Source organism: Zalophus californianus, chromosome 5 (genome assembly GCF_009762305.2).
Source record: "Zalophus californianus isolate mZalCal1 chromosome 5, mZalCal1.pri.v2, whole genome shotgun sequence".
Classification (NCBI taxonomy): Eukaryota; Metazoa; Chordata; class Mammalia; order Carnivora; family Otariidae; genus Zalophus; species Zalophus californianus.
This window is the reverse complement of record NC_045599.1, coordinates 2,208,724-2,226,474: the sequence shown is the minus strand read 5'-3', so window position 1 is coordinate 2,226,474 and position 17,751 is coordinate 2,208,724. Positions and strand designations below refer to the sequence as shown.

General features: G+C 43.2%; 1 pseudogene; it reads left to right on the top strand.

Moving 5' to 3' along the window:
* Positions 1-578: 578 nt before the first annotated feature.
* Positions 579-15,628, top strand: LOC113928636 (annotated as a pseudogene).
* Positions 15,629-17,751: the final 2,123 nt, after the last annotated feature.

The following is a 17,751-nucleotide window of genomic DNA, read 5'->3' as shown; positions in this document are numbered from 1 at the left end:
GGAGGGGAGCACCAAGTATAAGCAGCAGAGCACAAAATGGGAACCTTTAGAGGTCTGCTACATGGGGATGTTCCCTGCTTAGAGGTGCTCAGGTGCAAAGTAAGGCAGAATCCCAGATGTGACAGCATGGTCTGAGGACCCCTCGGGTCACGAAGAGAACATGTGGTGCCTTGGTGCAGCAGAGTTCCCAAGCATAAGAGCTGGGACGCTGGCAGCACCAGTGAGTCTAGACGCCTGTTTCTGCCCTGTGTTGTCATAAACTGCAAACCGCTGCATGGTAGACTGATCACTCTCCTGGGAGGGGCTTTGCAAAGGCAGAAGCGTGGGGAGACCCCCTCCCTCCCCTGGAAGGAACAGAGTGAGTCTGCACCGAAGAAGTACGTCAAATTTGGAGTTTTGAAAATCAGTTGTAAGCCAGCACAAAGGCAGCCTTGAATACAAAGTTCTCAGGGAACCCAGGGAGACGATAATGATTAATTTATTTTCTGTGAGGGCTCACTGAAGAGTGGGAGAATGAATGTTCAGTCCCAGGGCTAGAGAGGGGGACACTGCCATATTCATCCTGCCCAAAGGGCTGAATGCCCTGTAGGGAGCAAATCAGCGCCACCTACTGGAGGCCGGAGCAGCTTACACCAAGGCCGGCCTCCCTGTGCATTGGAAGAGCTGTTCCCCTCGGGCAAGTCCACCTGAGAAGTAGCACAACAGGCCCCTCCCCCAGAAAGTCCAGTACAAAGAACTCACTCTCACCATGTTTACTGATCATAGAGGGCTGCAAAGTTTCAGCTCTTGAGGAACACAGTATAGAGCACTATCCCCCAAAGCACAACTGAAAAAAGAAGAATAAATAATTCATTAAGGTTATAAAATAGAAATTCTATGTAAGTGGTAGAAGGTAAAGAATGTATTTGAAAAATTCCTTAAAACACAAAATGATTTTAGTGTTTATAGTTTTCTTATTTGGAACATATTCTATTTTCTCAGATACAGTGTCCTTGCTATATTTTAACTTGAACCCCCACAACCACACACATTACCGATAAAAATAGTCCCCAAAACCTCAAAATAAAATTCAATTCAATGAAAAGTGTCCTTACCTAGGAGATTTCCCCTGCAAAGACACATCCATAATATTTACTGTGTCATTTATATTGTAGATGTCCAAGTATTCATTTATGGAACACACAGCATGTGTGTTTATGGATCTCACTGCAAGAGATTTCTCCAGGATGCAGGGAGAGCACCTGTGACATTGACACAGAAGGTGGCTTTTCGGGCCACAGCTTGAGTTGTTCACACACACAGACTAACAGTGTTGAGGAAGAATGCACTGCCTGGACACACAGCAGATCGAGGTCACAAGCCCCCAGGCATGTCTGGGATGCTGCATTCCCAGAATCGGTCCTGAAGACACACAGATGGTCTCCACTAAATATGCCTGATGTGTCAAGTACCTTAAATTCCCTGTGTGGTTGAACAACAAATGGCATCATCACCTTGCCAGAGATTCCCCTTCTCCTGAGGTGTGACAGCAGGGAAGTAGGGAGGCTGTGGCAGCTGGTCTCATCAGGGAGGTTCAGGCTAGTGGTGGGACATTAGCTCCAGCTGACCTCCAGGTCTGCAGGTTTGAGAGGGCTCACATGACAGCTCACTTCCTCCTGCAGGGTAGTCTCCACATCTGCCTCTAGACTGCACCTGGAGGAACGGGGGCAGATGGTGGACGTCCACAAGGCCACCTGCAGGTAAGTGCAGGAGCCTGGTGTGAGCGGACCTCACTTCCTGCTCTGGCCTGCCCACCCACAAGGTGGGTGCCAGCATTTCTCAGCACTGGGCTTGCATCAGCAGTGCTCGCAAGCCTTAGCTCAGCCTCCAGAGTGTATCAATCCCTGTGACTGGATGGAGCACAGGCATCACCACTTCCATCCAGCTGCTTCCCCGGATCTCCACTCTGATCCATGGCCAACACATTCTCCAGCAGGGGCCATAAGCTCACTCACCTCCAGCCCCAGTGTTTCCACTCCACTCTGGCATTACACCAAAAATTTTAGGTAAACTTTTAGTTTCCCCAAATCTTTTGGGGAACCTGAAATCTTCATTTATGGTGAAGTTAAAAGATAACTTCAGTCAAATTCACTGCATGACTAAATGATTACCAAATACGATAAAATAATTTACTGAACATTGGTTTACGTACTTTGGGCTTCCTCATTACAAAGCAGCTAAAGAGGAATTTGGGTCTCTTAGTGAACGTGTTTTGTGTTTTATTGATAGATTATACTATGAAGAAGCACATGTTTCCAGGAATTATGAAATGTATTCATCAATTTGCCAAACTAAAGAGTGGTGGTACAGCACACGGTTAACAACTGCTTACTACTTCGTTTTGACTAGAAGTTAAGGGTTGAAAATTTTTGTTTTTCAAAATTCAGAAACTTAGTATTCCTACTTTTGTAGTAACATATTTATTTGCATAACCTCAATAAGAACATGTTCTCCTTGTGACAGAAAACAATTGGAAATGTTTGTCATGTTGCCAGGGATTTGATTGGAATGGTATATTTAAGATAGATGTGAATAGACTCATATCTGACCAGACAGCTTCACGGTATAGGGTTGACTTTATGGAGCCGCTTCAGCCCCTTGGAAAGAGCAGCCTGAACCCTTGTTTGCAAGGTTCCCAGGACCCTTATCAGGTGAGGGAAGAAGCCCACTTCCAGAAGGGCAAGTGCAAGAACCTCAGGATATTTTTGAGACATCAAGAAGAAGACTTAACGCAAGGCTTTGGGGCTTGCAGGAAAAGTCTGCTGGCAAGTATTTGGGTGGGTCACTGGCCTTGAGACGCCATTCAAATTCTTTCTTTTTTTCATTTTTTTAAAATTATTATTGCTATGTTAATCACTATAGATTACATCATTAGTTTTGGATGTAGTGTTCCATGATTCATTGTTTGTGCATAACATCCAGTGCTCCACGCAGAATGTGCCCTCTTTAATACCCATCACCAGACTAAACCATCCCCCGAGCCCCCTCTCCTCTAGAACCCTGTTTGTTTTTCAGAGTCCATTGTCTCTCATGGTTGGTCTCCCCCTCTTTTTTCCCCACCTTCATTCTTCCCTTCCTACTGTCTTCTTTTTTTTTTCTTAACATATATTGCATTATTTGTTTCAGAAGTACAGATCTCTGATTCGACAGTCTTGCACAGTTCAGAGAGCTCACCATAGCATATACCCTCCCCAATGTCTATCACCCAGCCACCCCATCCCTCCGACCCCACCCCCACTCCAGCAACCCTCAGTTTGTTCCCTGAGATTAAGAATTCCTCATATCAGTGAGGTCATATGATACATGTCTTTCTCTGACTGACTTATATCACTCAGCATAACACCCTCCAGTTCCATCCATGTCATTCCAAATGGCAAGATCTCATTCCTTTTGATGGCTGCATAATATTCCATTGTGTATATATACTACATCTTCTTTATCCATTCACCTGTAAATGGACATCTTGGCTCTTTCCACAGTTTGGCTATTATGGACATTGTTGCTATAAACATTGGAGTGCACGTACCTCTTCGGGTCCCTATAATTGTATCATTGTGGTAAATACCCAGTAGTGCAATTGCTGGATCGTATGGTAGCTCTATTTCCAACTTTGTGAGGAATCTCCGTACTGTTTTCCAGAGTGGGTGCACCAGCTTGCATTCCCACCAACAGTGTAGGAGGGTTCCCCTTTCTCCGCATCCCCGCCAACATCTGTCGTTTCCTGAATTGTTAAATTTAGCCATTCTGACTGGTGTGAGGTAGTATGTCTTTGAGGTTTCTATTTGGATTTCCCTGATGCCAAGCGATGTTGAGCAATTTTTCATGTGTCTGTTGGCCATTTGGATGTCTTCTTTGGAAAAATATCTGTTCATGTCTTCTACCCATTTCTTGATTGGATTATTTGTTCTTGGGGTGTTGAATTTGATAAGTTCTTTATAGGTTTTGGATACTAGCCCTTTATCTGATATGTCATTGGTAAATATTTTCTCCCATTCTGTCGGTTGAGTTTTGGTTTTGTGGACTGTTTCTTTTGCTGTGCGAAAGATTTTGATCTTGATGAAATCCCAATACTTCATTTTTGCCCTTGCTTCCCTTGCCTTTGGTGATGTTTCTAGGAAAACGTTGCTACAGCTGAGGTTGAAGAGGTTGCTGCCTGTGTTCTCCTTTAGGGTTTTGATGGACTCCTGTCTCACATTTAGGTCTTTCAACCATATGGAGTCTATTTCTGTGTGTGGTGTAAGGAAATGATCCAGTTTCATTCTTCTGCATTTGGCTGTCCAATTTTCCCAACACAATTTGTTGAAGAGAATGTCTTTTTTCCGTTGGACATTCTTTCCTCCTTTGTCAAAGATGAGTTGATCATAGAGTTGAGGGTCCATCTCTGGGCTCTCAATTCTGTTCCATTGATCTATGTGTCTGTTTTTGTGCCAGTACCATACTGTCGTGCTGATGACAGCTTTGTAATAAAGCTGGAAGTTCGGAATTGTGATGCCGCCAGCTTTGCTTTTTTTTTTTTTTTCCAACATTCCTCTGGGTATTCAGGGTCTCTTCTGGTTCCATACAAATTTTAGGATTAGTTGTTCCCTTTTTTTGAAAAAAAGTGGATGGTATTTTGATGGGGATTTCATTGAGTGTGTAGATTGCTCTAGGTAGTATGTACATCTTCACAATGTTTGTTCTTCCTATCCATGACCATGGAAAGTTTTTCCATTTCTTTGTGTCTTCCTCAATTACTTTCATGAGTATTTTATAGTTTTTTGAGTACAGATCCTTTGCCTCTTTGGTTAGATTTATTCCTAGGTATCTTATGATTTGGGGTGCAATTGTAAATGGGATCGAATCCTTAATTTGTCTCTCTTCTGTCTTGTTGTTGGTGTATAGGAATGCCACTGAACCCTGTGCATTTACTTTATATCCTGCCACTTGCCTGAATTCCTGTATGAGTTCTAGCAGTTTTGGGGTGGAGTCTTTTGGGTTTTCCACATAAAGTATCATATGATCAGCAAAGAGTGATTGTTTGACTTCCTCTTTGCTGATTTGGATGCCTTTGATTATTTTTGTTGTCTGATTGCTGTGGCTAGGACTTCTAATACTATGTTGAATAGCAGTGGTGATAGTGGACAACCCTGCCATGTTCCTGAACTTAGGGGGAAAGCTCTCAGGTTTTCCCCATTGAGAATGATATTCGCTGTAGGTTTTTCATAGATGGCTTTTATGATATTGAGGTATGTTCCCTCTATCCATATACTCTGAAGAATTTTGAGCAAGAAAGGATGCTGTACTTTGTCAAATGCTTTTTCTGCATCTATTGAGAGGATCATATGATTCTTGTTCTTTCTTTTGTTAACGTATTCTATCACGTTGAATGATTTGCGGATGTTGAACCAACCTTGCAGCCCAGGGATAAATCCCACTTGATCATGGTGAATAATCCTTTTAATGTACTGTTGGATCCTATTGGCTAGTATTTTGGTGAGAATTTTTGCATCCAGGATCATTAAGGATATCGGTCTGTAATTCTCCTTTTTGTTGGGGTCTTTGTCTGGTTTTGGGATCATGGTAATGGTGACCTCCTAAAATGAGTTTGGAAGTTTTCCTTCCATTTCTGTTTTGGAACAGTTTCAGGAGAATAGGTATTAATTCTTCTTTAAATGTTTGGTAGACTTCCCCTGGGAAGCCATTTGGCCCTGGGCTTTTGTTTGTTGGGAGATTTTTTATGACTGTTTCAATTTCCTTAGTGGTTATAGGTCTGTTTAGGTTTTCTATTTCTTCCTGATTCAATTTTAGTAGTTGATACAGCTCTAGGAATGCGTCCATTTCTTCCAGGTTATCTAATTTGCTGGCATAGAGTTGCTCATAATATGTTCTTATAATTGTATTTCTTTGGTGTTAGTTGTGATCTCTCCTCTTTCATTCATGATTTTGTTGATTTGGGTCATTTCTTTTTTCTTTTTGTTTTTTTTTAAGATTTTATTTATTTAATTGACAGAGAGAGAGAGAGAGAGAGAGAGGGAACACAAGTGGGGGAGTGGGAGATGGGGAAGCAGGCTTCCCGCCGAGCAGGAAACCCGATGCGAGGCTTGATCACAGGACCCTGGGATCATGACCTGAGCTGAAGGCATTCGCTTAACTACCTGAGCCACCCAGGTGCCCCCCCTCTTTTTTTTTTTTTGATAAGTCTGCCCAGGGGTTTATCAATCTTGTTAATTCTTTCAAAGAACCACCTCCTAGTTTTGTTGATCTGTTCTACTGTCTTTGGATTTCTATTTCATTGATTTCTGCTCTGATCTTTATTATTTCTATTCTCCTGCTGGGTTTAGGCTTTATTTGCTGTTTTTTCTCTAGCTCCGTTAGGTGTAGTATTAGTTTGTGTATTTGAGAACTTTCTTGATTCATGAGAAAGCTTGTATTGCTATATACTTTCCTTTCAGCACTGCCTTTGCTGTATTCCAAAGATTTTGACAGTTGTGTTTTCATTTTTATTTGTTTCCAAGAATTTTTAAATTCTTCTTTAATTTCCTGGTTGACCCATTCATTCTTTAGTAGGATGCTCTTTATTCTTCATGTATTTGAGTTCTTTCCAACTTGCCTCTTGTGATTGAGTTCTAGTTTCAAGGCATTGTGGTGTGAAAATATGCAGGGAATAACCCCAATCTTTTGGTACCTGTTGATACCTGATTTGTGACTAGGATATGATTAATTCTGGAGAATGTTCCATGGGCACTAGACAAGAATGTGTATTCTGTTGCTTTGGGATTGAATGTACTGAATATATCTGTGAAGTCCATTTGGTCCAGTGTGTCATTTAAAGTCTTTATTTCGTTGTTGATCTTTTGCTTAGATGATTCGTCCATTTCAGTCAGGGGGGTGTAAAAGTCCCCCACTATTATTGTATAGTTGTCCATGTGTTTCTTTGCTTTTGTTATTAATTGCCTTATATAATTGGCTGCTCCCATGTTAGGGGCATAGAGATTTACAATTGTCAGATATTCTTTTGGATAACCCTTTAAGTAGGATATAGTGTCCTTCCTCATCTCTTATTACAGTCTTTGTTTTAAAATCTAGTTTGTCTGATATAAGGATTGCTACCCCAGCTTTCTGTTGGTGTCCATTAGCATGGTAAATTGTTTTCCACCCCCTCACTTTCAATCTGGGGGTGTCTTTGGGTCTAAAATGAGTCTCTGGCAGACATCATATTGATGGGTCCTGTTTTTTAATCCAATCTGATAGCCTGTGTCTTTGATTGGGGCATTTAGCCCATTTTCATCCACGGTAACTATTGAAAGATACGAATTTAGTGCCATTGTATTGCCTGTAAGGTGACTGTTACTGTATATCATCTGTATTCCTTTCTGGTCTATGCTGTTTTTAGGCTCTCTCTTTGTTTAGAGGACGCCTTTCAATATTCAATTGCAGTACTTGTTATTTACACCAAAGACACAGATGCAGTGAAAAGAAGGGCCATATGCACCCCGATGTTCATAGCAGCAATGTCGGAAATAGCCAAATTGTGGAAAGAGCCGAGATGCCCTTCAACAGATGAATGGATAAAGAAGACGTGGTCCATATATACAATGGAATATTACTCTGCCATAAGAAAGGATGAATACCCATCATTTGCTACACAGTGGAGTTCTGACTACTGCCTGTATAATTGCTATAGAATTTGCTACTATAATCCTATTTATTTATTTATTTATTTATTTTTAAACCACAAACATTTATTTTCTCACAATTCTGAAAGGTAGAAATCTGAGATATAGCTGTCTTCAGGGTTGATTTCTTCTGAAGCCTCTCTCTTCAGCTCGTTTGTGGCCATCGTCTCACTGGGTGTTCTCATCAAATTGCCTTTGGTGTATCCATGTCTTAATCTCTTCTGATAAGGGCTCTTCATATATTTGTCTAGGGTCCCCACTTATAATTAATTTTAACTCAATTACCTCTTTAAAAAAAGTATTTTTCTTTTTTTTAATTCATATTAGTTAACACATAGGATATTATTGGTTTCAGGAGTAGAATTTGCTGATTCACCACATACAGACCACACCGAGTGCTCATCCCAACACCTTCCCACCTGTATACCCATAACCCATTTAAGCCATACTTCCACCCACCTCCATTCCAGCAACCTTCAGTTTGTTCCCAAATGTTAAGAGTCTCTTATGGATTGCTTCCCTGTTTTCCTTTTATTTTATTTTTCCTTCCTCCCACCTATGTTCATCTGTTTTGTTTCTTTTTTTTTTTAATTGTATTTATTTATTTGACAGAGAAGGACACAATGAGAGAGGGAACACAAGCAGGGGGAGTTGAAGAGGGAGAAGCAGGGTTCCTGCTGAGCGGGGAGCCCGAAGTGGGGCTCCATACCAGGACCCTTTGATCATGACCTGAGCCGAAGGCGGACTCTTAACGACTGAGCGACTGGTGCCCCATCTGTTTTGTTTCTTTAGTTCCACATATGAACGAAAAAATGTGGTATTTGTCTTTCTCTGACTGACTTAATTTGCATAACTTAATACGCTTCCATCCATGTCCCTGGAAATTACAAGATTTGATTCTGTTTGATGGCTGAGTCATATTCCATTGGTATAATTATAGATATATATATTATATCACATCTTCTTTATGCTATTCTTTTGTCTGCGGGATCTGGACTCTATATTTTGGCAATTGTGCATATTTGTGCTATAAACATTGGAGTGCATGTACCCCTTAGAATCACTATGTTTGTATTCTTTGGAAAAATACCTAGTAGTACAATAGCGGGGTCTTAGGGTGGCTTTATTTTGCACTTTTTGAGGAACCTCCACACTGTTTTCCAGAGTGGCAGCAGGAGTTTGCATTCCTACCAGCAGTGTAAGAGGGTTCCCCTTTCTCCACAGCATCACCAATACCTGTTGTTTCTTGTTTTGTTAATTTTAGCCATTCTGACAGGTTTGAGGTGGTATCTCATTATGGTTTTGATTTGTATTTCCATGATGATGAGTGATGTTCAGCATCTTTTCATGTGTCTGTTGGCCATTTGGATGTCTTCTTTGGAAAAATATCTGCTCCTCTCTATTTAGATGTGCCCTTTCTGGGTTAAGTCTTTCTACTTGTGATTTTAGCATGGCTGCTACCCAGGCAGTAGATGTACTCCCCATTGACTCTGATGCTTCAGCATCACAGGATTGTGTTGTAAGGCCTGAGAGTTGCTTCCCCCCTCTTTTTTGCTGATGATTCCATATCAAAGAGGGCTGTCTCCAGTAAACACATTTCTGGCCAATCAAAAGGACCTCCAGGCCAACTCCACACCCCTAGGCTCCTTTGTTTTAGAGAATCTGGGTGGATTTTGACACCTGACCATTTGGGCCACTTGCCTTTTCGCTTGTTCTGCTTGAAATTCTCACACTTATCTTTAAATTCACCAATAATGAGCAAGGCTTGAAACCTTCAGCCCCCACCAACCACCCCAATAACTGCAGAAACCTATCCCCAGCTGCTGTATCATTTCGAGGTCTTGCATGTAATACATCTGGGTGTTCCCAGTGTTTCCTGGTGGCTGTTGCTACTGGACAATGTGAAACCCTAGTAGAAAGCACAAGGGTGGTCCCCGACAGGCAGAGAAAGGGCAGAAGGGTATGGGGGCTGTCTGGGAACTGCACTGGCACATTTGCAGATGGTACGCCCAGTCCATCTGCTACTCAGGACCTGTAGCGTGTAGACCCTTCCACCTCTCAGAGTCCCCCCATCTCCTGTCCCTGCCCCAATCAGCCTGCAGCCCAACACAGGGCCCTGTGCTCAGAACCAGATCTCAGGTGGACAGGATGCGGGATCCAGGCTCCCAGGGGAGCAGGAGGGGAACCCTGAGAGAGATTCTTGAGGGGAGGGTCCATGATGCTTCTCAAATCCTGAGACCTGTGAGCCTCAGGTCAACACACCTACTTCCTCTTTCTCACCTGAGAAAGGAAACCTGGGCCACAGTGGAGAGGGAGCCAGGATCTGTCCCCAGAAAATACCAGCAAGGACAGTGCACAACAGCTTGTGTGTCCAATATGGCCACGGTTGGAGGAGGGCAGGCGAAGGGGAGAGCTACCTGGTGTTTGCCAAGCCGTGCTGTCTGGTGATTGGCTACAGGAGAGAGCTAACAGCTAAGAGTCTCCTGGTGATTGGCCAGGGAAAGTGGGGTGGAGACAGCCATCAATGATTGGCCAGGGAGAGTAGTTTGGGGAGAGCCACCTGTCAATTGTCTTGGTACAGTATATGGACCTCAGGATTCCAGGTGCAGGCCCCTCCCTCCCTTACTCATCCAGCGACTCTGTAAGATACATGAAAGGTCAGGAAACAGAGCAGGAAGAACACCCCAAACCCAGAGAAGGGGGTCATCTATACCCACACATGAGAAATTTGAGGCTACTACCCAGGCACAAATGCCCCTCTCGAGTAGAGGGCCAGTGTGGTGTGGTGTGTGAAATTAAAAGCTGTTCCCTCTTTGGGGGGTTTACTCCCAAGTGTCAGAGTTTCATGGCTGGATGACAAGAACTGGCTGGTGTTGCAGCCATTCAGAGTGCAGTACCCACGTTGTGTCACTGAGCCCATATGCTGGTGGATCCATGGCATGCAGGCCTCTGGCCTGGGGCTGACTTCAGGCTGATGCTCTGGTAACATATCACTTGGGAAGCCTTTATCTTTTGGGAAGCTCTCTCCTGAGTGAGCAAAGGATGCCAAGATCTTACAGGAGAGAAAGAACCAAAGCTGGGAGAGCTATCAATGGGAATCAAAGCCATAGATAATACTTTAAGAGAATGGGGTGGAAACCTAAATTCATACAAATAGCTTTTAACAAAAGCAAGAACAGTAATAAATAACTCTCCACAAAAGAGTTTAGCCTAACAAATTCCTTGACAATGTCTGTGGAAGAATATCAATGTTTTTGTTTTTTATTATTTTTTAAATCACTTTTTTAATTTTGTATACAAGATGGACAAGATTAGAAGACATTGCCCAAGGACCAAGGCTCCCTGGATATGGAACTGCATGAGGAGGGAGTTGGGAGCAAGGAAGGAGACCCAGGCCCTGAGCACAGAGGAGTCCTAGGGTGAGCTCCTCCAGCCTGAGCAGAAGTTCTCCCTACTGGAGATGGAGGTGGGGATGGAGGTGTCAGGGGCAGGCTGAGATCCATGAATTTCATAACTTCCTTGGCCAAAATCAGGGCTTCCTGGAAGGTTTTGCCTTCCAGGCCTCATGTTCAAAGGGGAGAGGTCACCACACATGCACAGCCCAGGAGGACATAGAAGGGAAGCTGGGCTGTTAGGTGGGACACCTCCAAGAGTGGAGGTTGCATAAGCTTTAGGATGCTTATTATGTTTAAATAAATAGTTGTGTTGGGATGCAAAAGAAGAGTTTCAGGATGTTTGTGAAGCACAGATCACCACCATGGCACCACACTAATCACTGCATTCTCCAGATGGTGGGCAGGGGTCTCCATGGCTCTGAGACAGTGGCCATGAACCCTAGGGAGCTGACAGTCAGTACAACCTGCCCATCCTAGTCAACATTGCTCATACACACTGGCTCCTCTAGAACTCAAGACCAGCCCCTGAGGTGGGTGCCAATCTGGTAGAATGGAAAAGGGAAGCAGAGCATCTACAAACATGTATCTGGACATAGACCAGTTCTGACCCACGAACTCATAACCCTTTTGGCAAAAGTTGGCTCCAAACTTTTGCCATTTAAAGTCGCATTGAAACAAGAACATTCATATTCCATTGGCCAAGTTGTCATAACTTCAAATAAAAAGGAAATGTGGTCCATTGGGAGGGCCATGGCCAGGAAAGGATGGTGAAAATATGGGGACAAATGATACAATTTACTTTAGTTTCCTAGCTTTTTCTCCACTCAAGGGAATGATCTTCCTTATTCTGTTCCCAGTGCCCAGCACCTTGCCTGGCAATAATTAAGAAAGACAAGAAGCTTGAAGAAATGAGTATGCCCAGGTTTTTCTAAGCATGGTTATGTTTCTAATTCTTTTCATTTTCGATCTAGAAGGATTCAGCTTTGAATCTAAGCACACTCATTTGTAGCTCAGGATTTTGGGCAATAATATTAATAACAGTAAAATTAAGAAACAATATTTCTCTAATGATTACTGTGTACTAGAAACACTGCTAAACCTGTTAGGTTTGTGCTGACATTTCGATTTTCAAAAACATTAATGAGGTAGGCATTGCTCTCTCCATGCTATAGATGAGGTGACTGTGAATAAGAGAGCCTCAGGAATGACTCAATGTCAAACAACTAGGAGGAGGTGGAGCTATGATGTGTACCCAGGCCCACTACGCTGTATAGCCTCCTTTCATGCAACATATTGTAGCGCTGCTACATGCTAAGGTAAACCCAACTGATGTCACTTTCCTCATCTGTAAAACAGGAATAAACAAGTACATGGCCACTCGAAAATCGTTACCAGGTTCACAGAAAAGCCCTATATCAATAGCGTGACACACTGAAGCTTGCACTCTGGGAACTCAGCAACTATTATGTTGTCCATCTATCTTTTCCATTTCATGTCTGACTCCTGCTGCCAGATTTATGGAAAGTTTCCTCAAGACGTGATGCTCAAAATCCACAGTTATATGTTTTTTAAACCTACACTGCTCAACCACTAAGACTCTCCTAGGCCGTCCACTGAAATTTTCTCCAAAATCAAACCATTACCAGTGCATTTCTAAAACCCTTGGGAAGACTCTCCCAATGGCTCAGCATTTCCCCTGGCTGCTGAGGTATTCATGACCTTGATGGATTCTGAAGTTAGCCTCCCCACCGGGAGGAGGATTTATAGAGGTGTCTTGAGGCAGGCACATCCACATCTCAGTTGAGTAGTTGGACAGAACGCAAGCAAGAGGCAACGGTAAAGTTGGCAGAGTGATCTGTGAGGTGCCATGCCAAGGAGCAGGGTGGGTCTTCCCATACTCTGCTCAAAAATTTCAGACATCAAGTGTGGGAGGAGCAGTTTCTCAGCAAAATCAAGGGATATTTGTTTTAGTGATCACAGTGTTGGACAAGAGGAGGGAGAAACATTTAATGAGTACATACTGTGTGACAGGAACTTAGACAAGAAGGCTACTGGATCCTGAAATAACAGGTCCATTTTACACTCAGAAAACAGAGCCTCTGAGAAGTGAAATAACTTGAGCAATTTTTAAAGATAAGATTCCAAGATGGGGACATAACTCACCTCACCTAAGGTGAGAAGTGAACACAGCTCCTCCTTGGACACCCCAAATCTACACCTATTTGTAGAGCAGATCCCCCTGAAAGAGAACTGAGGGCAGCCTGAACAGCTTCTGCAAAACAGGAGACAGAGACAGAGATATCATGACACAGGAACCACCCTTCAGGAGCATGCTACCTGCAGTGGGGAGGGATATTTCTGGGGGCTGTAAGCTGATTTGTCTTCCCTGGGTCACAAAAAAAGAAGCTGCAGTTTATATTATTTTCATTTTTTAATTTTTTTATTGATTTATTTGTCAGAGAGAGTTGGAGAGCAAGATCGAGCATAAGCAGGAGGACCAGCAGGCAGAGGGAAAAGTAGCCTCCCCACAGAGGAATGAGCCAGATGTGGGACTCTATCCCATGATCCTCCTGGGATCATGACATGAACAGAAGGCAGACGCTTAACTGACTGAGCCACACAAATGTCTCAAGAAGCTTCAGTTTAAGGAGCAACTAGAATGAGAAGGATCCACCCCAAGAGCCCCCTCCCCCAAATCTGGAGGGGGTGTTGCTGGATCTCGTTCTGTGTTGAGGCACTGGCAAACACCATGGGTCACATTTCCCTCCACCTTGATAACATGGACAGAAGCAGGGTCTGAGCACCCTATACAGCTTACCGCCTCGATGAGCCTTGGTCCCCAGCCTACTCAAACCCAGCTGTGCCAACAAGGCCACCCCAGCATGTCACAAAATGGGACGCCCCTGGTCAGCATCAGTGACAGCTCCTGACAACAAACCGATGTGACACAGGTTTTAAGCACCCCAGAACACTCTAGGTCTGCAGGACTCTGACTTCTTGGGTACCCCTTGTAAGGAGGGCTATGTGACTTGGGACACTACTGCATCAGCTGCACCTGCCCTGACAAGGAACCCCTTAAGTGGAATGTGCAGAACACCCCAGCCCACATACTGTCAGGACACTCAGAGTGCTGAAGACAAAGGGACACACCAGCTTCTGCCCACTTGAGACTCACCCATCTTTCTAGGACATCCTGGGCACAGAGAACCATTCCGAATCCTGAGTACACTTCAGCTATAGCTACCGTGCCAAAGTGCCTTCTCTGCAGAGAGCCCTGGGACACCCCAACCTACACCCACTTCAGCTACAGCTGTCCTGCCAGGGTACGCACTGTGCACAGCACCCTAGAAAACCTTAGCTCCTGATCGATTTCCTTTCCAGCCACCCTCTGCACAGAGAGCCCTGTGACACCAGTTATATCCAGTTCAGCTTCACTTAACTGACATGGATACCCTCAATGTGAAGATACATGAACCCATATATTTATTGTACCAAGACTTTCAATATCCACGATATGGAAACAACCCAGGTATCCACCAGAGATGAATGGATAAGGGCTGCCCTTCAGCCTAAACACCACCTCCCTACATTCCTAGCCAGTTGGAAGAAGCACAAGACTCAGAATGTGGGTTTTCATGCTCTTCATGAGGGCACACAAGGTTCACCACATCATTCCAACCCCTTAAAGCATGTTGTTTCTCATACAACTTCACAAGTTAGAAAGGCTTTTTTGTCTTATCAGTCAAATAGTGTTCCATCAGGGCCACTGCATAACACACAACAAAGTTTTGTAGGAATGTTAACAATTACAGATTTCATAAATACACCACAGAGATAGGATAATCACCCCAGTACAGATTTATGAAAGAGAGGCACAAAACATTGAAACATGGAGGGAGATTTCTCACCAAGAAACACATAAGTCTTTAGTCAATATAGCTCCACAGGCAAGCCTCTTCCATGTTGTAAACTCAATGATCAAAAATAAAATCCACACATAGCCAGCTATTGATCTTATCAGTGGAAATGCACTTTATACACTTAACCACAAAAAGAATCCTCAAGTTCCTCCAGCATTTTATGTCTGATCTGTCAAACCTGCCTTCATGATGCCGAACCCAATTGCTCTTTTGTTTGGGACCCAGCACAATATCCCTTCATCCAGCAGGACACTCCCATCAGGAAAGCCTTGAATGTCTCTGTAGAAAGATGGTTGCCTGCCTTCCCTGGGGTGCATGAGTCAGGACAAGTTGTAGATATGTATTCCAAGTCTGATGCTAAAGTTGCTGTTGAGAAAACATACAATAACCAAGCTATCACAGTGACTGAGGCCCTCGGCACTGCTCACAGAGTCTTGAGGGTGCTGTGGAGTGCAGTACACTGCAAATCCTGGACAGACCAGTGCGGGCTGAGCTTTGCGGGCTGCTCATCACAACTGAAGCAGATAGCGTTGTGGGTGCCATTTCCCTGTCAGAGAGGTGCCAAGCCCTGATACTCATGCCCACAGGTGCCAAACAGAAGGAGACAGAAGCAGAATGACCACTGTGCATGGAGCAGACCGTGGAGAAAATGTGAACAAAGATTCTGGGTCAGGTTCTGCCTCCTGAACACTGACCATGACAGAAGACAGTCGAATGGCTAAGAATGTGTATCAGGGTTTGGTGATGGGTATTTTTCCCAGTGATGTTGAAACCCAGCATAAGAAACAGATTTTATGTGTTTCAAGTTACAGGAATTGCATTAAACCACTGTTTTAAGACCTTTGAACAATTTCAGATGCTATTTTATCACAGTTCACTGCGTCCTGATCTTTTTTTAATTTTTCATCTCAAAGAATTCACTGGTCTGCAACAGGTCATATGACATAAGGGAGAGCATGGCCTATTCAGACCTCATGCCCTATATTAGCACATGGGGTATTTCATCACTGTATCCTGCGGTAGCAGGAGGCATGTGGGACCGAAATGTGAAAGCCTTTCAAACTTTCTCAAACCACTTCTTTTCATTAGATTGATGGAAATGCTCTAATTTGTATATAAATAGTTAATTTGTAAAACATAACCACAGTCTTATGTTTAGTGTGTTTTCAGATCTATAATGTAAACAAGTCTGCTTTAAGACAGGTTTATTTATTTCTCCTTTCATGCAATATTTTACACACCTTGTAGGGCAACTTCAACAAAGCCATTAAAAACCATTGGTTGTTATTGTATACGGCAACTTCCTCATTTATGTTTGCATCTGGAATGCATAGGAGTTCGAATATAGACACTGTTAGAGTTGAAATGTTGATGTTTCCAAAAGCATGTGTGGCGACCTGCTCTGCTAGACTGGAAAAAGGCAGCTGTTTGAGGAAAGAAAGTCCTAGGAAAACGTGGATTTTCTCCTTCTGTTGAAATGTCAAATCATGATGTCTGTTTGACTGCTGATGGACTGTTGTTGCAAAGTGTTATTATGACATATGCAGTACTGTCACGGAGTGAAGAGAAACAATCCTTCCTAATGTAAGTCCTCTGAAAATGTCCACACTGTACATAGTTATTAGCATAGTGTGCTTTTTCTTGCTTTTATTTGTTTTAGAAGATTGAAAAATTAAAAAAAAACTTACTAGCTGCAAAAAAATCAGATGAATGGGTAAAGAAGATGTGGTATATACACACAATTGATTATTACTCAGCCATAACAATAAAGGATGAGATCTTGCAATTTGGAACTACATGGTTGGACCCAGAGGGCAAAACAAGTGAAATAGGTCAGAGGGAGAAAGACAAATACCATAGGATTTCATTCCTATATGGAATTGGCAAAGCAAATCTAATGAATAAACCACCAATCAAAAAACAGTATCAGATCTATAAATACAGAGAATAAACTGATGGTTGCCAGAGGGGAAGCGAGTGGGGCATGGGACGAATGGGTGAAGGGGAGTGGGAGACACAGGCTTCCCATTATGGGATGAACACCTGACAGGGATTAAAGGCACAGCATAGGGAATGTGGTCAATGCTATTGTAATAGTGTCTCAGGTGACAGATTAAAACTACACTTGTGCGTGTAGGGTAAGGTAAATCTTGTCCAATCACTATAATGTCCACCTGAACCTAACATGATATTGTCTGTCAACGCAGCTTCAGTTAAAAAAATAATAAGTCAGAAAGAATATATATAAAACAGAATTGGGTTTGTCTGAGAGTCACAGAAATCCAAATGCAATCCAGCTGCAATCAGCCTCACTCAGCCAGTCTAGGGGCTGCAGGTAACTCTGGTCTCTGGACACACCCTGCTCTTCCCATCTGTGATAATTTACTTCCAGTTCCCTTCTTCACTGATTTCTCTTTCAGCTTCCTTTCCGGGCTTTTTCCTGTGCAGCCCCTTTGGTTGTGTTCAGTCCTAGCCCACATGCTCTTCTCTTCACGGTCGTCACGGGGAAGCCCATCCATCCCCTGGCTTCAGCAAGCAACTCTCTGCTCTTAATCTTCTCTCCCTTGAGCGCCAGACCCTGTACATCTGTTCTGGGAGGAGACAGCTCCATCTGCCAGCTCAGCCCTTCAACAAATATTTAATGGGAGATTGCTATGTGGCAGTGCAGAAAAATATGGAAGTTTCCTGAACACATCCCATTTTATTTTTTTGTTTTATTTTTTTTAGATTTCAGAGTCTAAA